This window comes from Rattus norvegicus, chromosome 13, assembly GCF_036323735.1.
Source record: "Rattus norvegicus strain BN/NHsdMcwi chromosome 13, GRCr8, whole genome shotgun sequence".
Classification (NCBI taxonomy): domain Eukaryota; kingdom Metazoa; phylum Chordata; class Mammalia; order Rodentia; family Muridae; genus Rattus; species Rattus norvegicus.
Genome location: NC_086031.1, coordinates 58,020,340 through 58,026,967, shown reverse-complemented (window position 1 = coordinate 58,026,967; position 6,628 = coordinate 58,020,340).

Below are 6,628 nucleotides of genomic sequence, written 5' to 3'. Positions count from 1 at the left end.
CTCCTGGCCAGTGGGCCATTCGGGATTTTCCAAGGGGGTCAGTTGAGGAGTCACAAGTGGCTTTGTTTAACAACTTGGCAATGGTTCTGCCCAGAGCACTTGTTGCCTGTCTATCATGGCTGCTCTGACCTTGTGCTGCCCATCTAGGAGATAGCTGCTGCCATCAGTGAACCAGGTAACCTCGGCATCAGGCAGTGGTTGGTTGGAGAGATCTTCCCACCACACCTGTTCCGGTACCAGGACCTGTAAACAGCATTGGGCAGGTAACCCAGGGTCAGGGTCAGGTAATATAGCTGGGTTGAGGGTCACTGGAGGTGTGAAAGTGACTCCATCCAAATTCAGCAATAAAGTCTGGTAGTGGGTCATATTGGCATTAGTGAGCCATTGGTCAGGGGGCTGGGGCACCATGCTCTCAAGGGCATGGTGGGAAGGGGCTGTCACAGTCAAATCCTGCCCCGTGGTCAGCTTATCTGCATCCTTGACCAGGACCGCCACTATTATCCTCAGATAGGCAGGCCATCCAGCCACTACTGAGTTCAGTTTCTTTGACAGGTAAGCAATGGGGCATTTCCATGGGTCAGCACTCCCTTAGCCATCCCTTGATTTTTGGCCACAAAGAGATGAAAAGGCCTGCTGATATCAGGCTGCCAGAGTGCAGATGCTTCCAAAAGAGCCCTCTTAATGGCATCAAATGCCTGTTGTTTCCTCTCACCCCAGTAACACAGTTGTCCAGTCTTAGTCAAGAGGTAGAGGGGTCTGCTAGCTCGGCAAACCTGGGAATTCAAAGCCTGCAAAAGTCAGCTGTCCCCAAAAATTCTTACACTTGTTTGGGGGTCTTCAGGGCAGGGATATGAAGAATGGTTTCTTTCCTGACCTCTGATAATTAGCACCTCCCATCTTCTAACTGGTACCCCAGGTAGCTCACCTTACATTGGCAGATTTGGTCTTTCTTGGCCGAGGCTCGATAACCCAACTTGCTCAGTTGTATCAACAGCTGCTTAGTGCCCTTGAGACAGTCTTTCTCAGTCTCTGCTGCGATTAAAAGGTCATCTACATATTGTAGAAGTGTCACCTGTGGGTTAGACTCACTATAGATGGTCACAATGTAGGTCCTCATCGAATAGGGTTGGTGAGTTCATGAATCACTTGGGTAGCCTGATCCAAGTGAACTGTCCCGTGACCCCCCCTCTTGGGATCTTTCCACTCAAAAGAAAGGTATTCCTGACTTTGGGGAGTCAAGGTTAGACAGAAGGCATTTTTGAGGTCCAAAATGTGTACCAGGTCCTGATAGGTGGTAATGAGCTTAGCAGGGTATAAGGATTAGGTACTGTGGGGTGTAGGTTGACTGTTCACCAATTTACCTCATGCAAGTCCTGCACAGGTCAATAGTACTGTGTGCCGGATTTCTTGATGGGCAGGAGAGGTGTATTCCATGCTGACTGACATCTCCTCAGAATCCCCAAGTCCAGGAGCCTGTTAATGTGAGGCCATATCCCCTCCCGAGCCTCCTGTGACATGGGGTACTTATGCATGGATATTGGGGTAGTCATGGCCTTCAGCTCTACATGAATGGGGAGGGGCGGGGTTGGTTGGTTACCTTCCCCATGCCTGCTGTTTCAGCCCAGCCTGGGGGTACTTTTGGAGCCACCAGTCCATGTTTTGGTATGTTTCCTTGGTATTCTCAAACAGTTTGTATTCATCTTCCAATCTTATGGTCAGAACCTGTATAGGTTCCCTCTTGGGACAAAGTGGATCTGAATGCCCAGTTTTGTAAGTAAGTCTTGACCAAGAGGAGGGTAAGGACACTCAGATATGACAATGAAAGAGTGGGATACCTGGCCCACTCCTAGATCAACAGATCTTTGGGTAGTCCATGAGTACTGTTTAGTCCCTGGCTCCTTAAACCCAAGACTTTTTCTTGGAGAGGAGCCCCTCTGTTTGGAGGAGGACAGAGTATTGTGCCCCTGTGTCCACCAGAAACTGGGTGGGTTTCTCCTCCACTTTCAGAGTTACCCAGATTTCGGGGAGGGGCTCTGAACCCCATCCCCCCCTAGTCACTTTCTTCTTCCAGAGTTAAGACTCTTTGGATCTCTGAGCCAGTTTCCTTCCTTTTGGCCCCCTCTGCCTGCTTTTTCCTGTTGGGACAATCTCTAGCCCAGTGGCAGCGTTCTTTGCAATAGGCACACTGGTCTTTCTCAAGTGGAGCTGTCTGTCTCCTCATTTATGGCAGAGGCTAGGGTCCCCTCCTGTTTTCTCTAACCACCGCTGTCAGGATCTTTTCTAATTTTCTAGTTTGGCGCTCTTCTCTTTGTAATTCCTTTTCCTCTGCCACTTTCTGTTTCCTCTCTTCCTTTTCTTCTTCTGGTTCCCTATTGTGGTAAACTTTCTCAGTTATCTGTACTAGTTCCCTCAAAGACTTACCTGGTAAGCTGTCTAGCTTCTGGAGCTTCCTCTTTATGTCTTTTGCAACCTGATCTATAAATGCCATAGTCAGTGTGGCCCTATGTTCCTCGGCGTTAGAATCATTGTGTGTGTATTGGTAGAAAGCCTCCACTAGTCGTTCTAGGAAGGCAGAAGATATCTCATCAGGGCCCTGCTGCACCTCTTGCACATTAGTCAGATTGGTGGGTTATTTTGCTGTATCCTTGAGACCTGCCAAAAGAGCCTGGTAGTAGACTTTCAAGTGCTCCTTACCTACCGCCTCATTGTAATCCCAGTCAGGCCTCCTGAAGGAATCCTTCATCTATGACAGCAAGGTTCAGGGTTGGGACCCCATTATTTTCTGAAACATTTTTCCAGGCCTCTAGGAAAATCTGCTCCTTCTCCTCAGTGGTAAAGAGGACCTGCAAGAGCTGTTGACAGTCATACCAAGTAGGCTGGTGTGTGAAAAGAATGGACTCTATTAGATTAGTGAGGCCTTTGGGGTTATCTGAAAAGGGAAGATGCTGAGCTTTCCAGTTGTAGAGATCAGAGTTAGAAAAGGGCCAGTATTGCATAGCCTGATTCCCAGATGCCTTTGGGCCTGCAGAGGGAGGGCCATAGTGGTGTCAGGGGACAAAGCTCTACAGCTTTGTGCTTCCATTGAAGGACCTGTGTCCTCCTCTTGGATACACGGGTAAAGGGCTCAGGGGCTGGGGCTGGCAGAGCCTCAGACTCTGCTTGGGGCTCCCGAGGCACACTCAGGGCCAGAGCAGGTGGATATGGTGGGGGAGATCAAGTAGGAAAAGGTCTGTAGTCTCTGATTCCTGATGAACTTCTGACTTCTTCCCTGAGCCAGCTGGCTGCTCTGTCTGAGTCTTGAAAGTCAGAACCCTGCTAGGGAGTAAAGGAGGGTTAGTTATAAGTTCTTTCCAGACAATTATACAGGGGACCTGATCCGGGTGACCAGCAGATCCAGATCCAAGCTCCAGGGTCTTACACTTGACTGCCATGGTTATAGAGTGGTCAAATGGTCCCTCCTGGGGACAATTGACCCCAAAAGCTGTGGCCACTCAGATGTGCACAGGGTCTGGAGTTTCTTTTTCTTTATGTCTACTAACAAGTTGTGTGTGTCTCTCTGGACCTCATCTCAATGCTCCAGAACCAGATCCAGAGGAGTAGTAGAAAGTTTCTGTCTCATATCCAAAAATTTCATCAGTCCAAGTCCAAGAATACAAAGAAGAACAATTAACACACAGACAGACCATTCGCCTCTTCCATAGGCAGAACAGACAGGTTACCTGGTGACTCGGCCGGGTCACCCTGGGTCCAGAGTCTGCAAAACCTGGTGACTCAGACAGCTCATGTTGAATCCAGAGTCATCTCCCCAAGCCTTACTGATGCTTGCAAGCACAAACCGAAAGCAAAGCCAGCACACAAACACAAAGAAAATGCAGTGGAGACACAGACAACTGTGCTACCTGCTCGAGACATTTCCTCCTATTCACCGACCTCTTGTGGGTCCCCCACAAGAAGTGAGCTTCCTGGCCAATGCACTAAATGTGAGTTTCAGATTAGACCTCTACTAGGACCCCTAGAGTGAGACTCATGGAAACAGTGATTGATGCAAAAGCAAGAGGATTTTTTTATTGTTCCAGTGCGTTGGGGTCTCCCTTCTTTGAGAGGGAGACAACCCTGAACAGACTCTAACAAGGAGTTATAATACCTTTGATAAGGGCAGATTTCAAACAATAAGGGCAGAATTCAAACAATAGTAACTAGGCAGGGTATTATTGGTGAGGTGAAGCGACCTTCAAATTGACTCGTGGTCAGTGGACCGTTCGGGTCTTGCTAAGGGGGTCAGTTGAGGAGTCACAGGTGGCTTTGTTTAACAATTTGGCTTGCAGTTGTTCCAGGAACTAATCTAGCTCTACTGGTCCTGGCAGGGAGAGGTCTTTGTGCTCGGAGGTTTGTGGTGGAATTTTCCCACTGGCCTTAGATTGACCCCAACTCTGGCTCTTTCAGGGGAACTCTGAATACAAACTCAAGCAACCCCAAGCTCATTTTCTAGAACAAGTCATAAAATGCTAGAAAGTTCTATATTTACCATTAAAGTTTTATTATAAAAGATACAACTATCTCAAGCCCACGAGGTGGAAGATTTTATCCACGGAGGACACTTGCCATTCAAAAGTGTTCATCAAAGTTTTATAACATAGGCACAAACGATTTTGTCGAGAGCCATAAGTATTTAAATCCAATCTCCAGTGTCGCACACCCATCTCAGAGTTGAAACGTCTGACTCACTAAGGTCCTTCAAAGGAGGCCAGCTTCTTCCTAGAAGCTCTCTAAGCGACACCTCTAAGGACCAGTCTTGATCACATTGTTAACATAATTCAGGTGTATTAGAAAGAGGCTCATTGACAATACCAGAAGTCACTCCTGACACTGAAGAAATTCTATGGGTGCTAGGAACTCTGTACCTGGATCAAAACTCAGGGCAAAGGCCAAATTTATCCTAAGGTTTTTGAAAACCAGGAATAAAAACACATAGCCAATAGAGTTTGAAGTTTAGGTTGTTTAAAGTTCTCATATTTGAGAAGGTATATATTCCAAGTCCTTACTCGAAAATGAAATGAATTATTAGTAAATGCCTCTCTTTAGTTAAGGAAATGGTTAAAGATACAATCACGTATTTTCTTCTTAAAACAGGGTCTTACTATGTAGTCCTCGGTGTTCCAGAACTTGCTTTGTATAACAGACTGACCTCAAACTCACAGAGATCTACCTGCCTCTGCCTCCCCAAGTGCTGGGATTAAAGGTACATTCTACCACATCCCACTACATTCTGAACTTTTTAAAAATGTGAAATCTAAATTTTATTTCAATGTCTTACTTGAGTTCTGAGAGTAAGGGAAATGGAATCAGAGACTGGTTATTTTATAACTTTGTTAGAATTGAGCACAAGACATGAAGTATTCTTAAATTTTTTTAAATGACATATTAAGGCAATTGATGCTAAAGATTGTGATAATTTTACAAATTTAATTTTCTGAAGAATTGTTATTACCATCCAGCATGCTATGAACAAAAAATTTATTCAAAAGGCTTTTTTTTTCTAAGCACTACTTCCTTTTGTATAATGCTGTGGGATTGGTGTTCGTGTGTGTGTGTGTGTGTTGTGTGTGTGTGTGTGTGTGTGTGTGTGTGTGTTGTGTGTGTGTGTGTGTGTGTGTGTATCGGGTCTGTGCATACTCGTGAATGCAAATATGTGTGCCCATTCAAGAGTACAGTGCTTTTAAAAGTCAAAAGAGGGCACAAGATCCCATGGAAGCTGTGAGCTGCCTGACATGGGGCTGGGAACTAAACTAGCATCCTCTGCAAGTACAACAAAGTGCTCTTATCTGCTAAGCCATGTCTACAACTCCCAAATGAATTTTCTTATGTATCTGAATCATTAGACTTGGGATGACAGGACTAGAAAATGTTTCCCTTTTGAAATATAAGCACATTTTTAAAAGCAGATCTAGGTGGCATAGCCTCCTTGCACTGGTAAACTGTTAGCTCAGAGTTTCACTTCATTTCAACTAAACAGCAGGGTTTTTTAGATTTGCTCCTTACACTCTGTTTTGTCTTCCTAGCTCCATGTAGGCCAGTGACACTTGACTTCATCCTTCTCTCTCTGTCAACTGGGTGAAGGACGTTCATTCTTGATTCTTACATCTCTTATCTGTAGCTCAAGGGAAAAGAACGAGTGATGCTTTTTATGGTACCATGACTATGACCAAGTACTTTGGGGGTTACTTTTCTATTCCTGGAGCAAATAACCGAGACAGTCAGTTTATAAACATGAAAGGCATTTTGCCTCAAGTTTTGGAGGTCTCGTTGGATGATTGGTTGACTTTCTTACTTTAAGACCAGTGATTAGGCAGCACAAGGTGGCAATGAATGACAGATTTGTTAGTGACATGGCTTGAATGGGAAATAAAGGCAGCAAAGGAAGAAGAGACAAGATCCCACAGTGTCCTTCTAAGGGCACATCTAAAACTTGCCTCTCCCTTCTGGAACATTCAAGTTTCACTATTTCCCAATACTGCCAGCCTGAATGCTAAGTATGCCTTTTACATATAGATATTTGGGAATGTTAAGTTCTAAACTACAGTAATAGCAGAAGGAATACAAGAATTGTCAATTTGTAAAAACTTTTTAT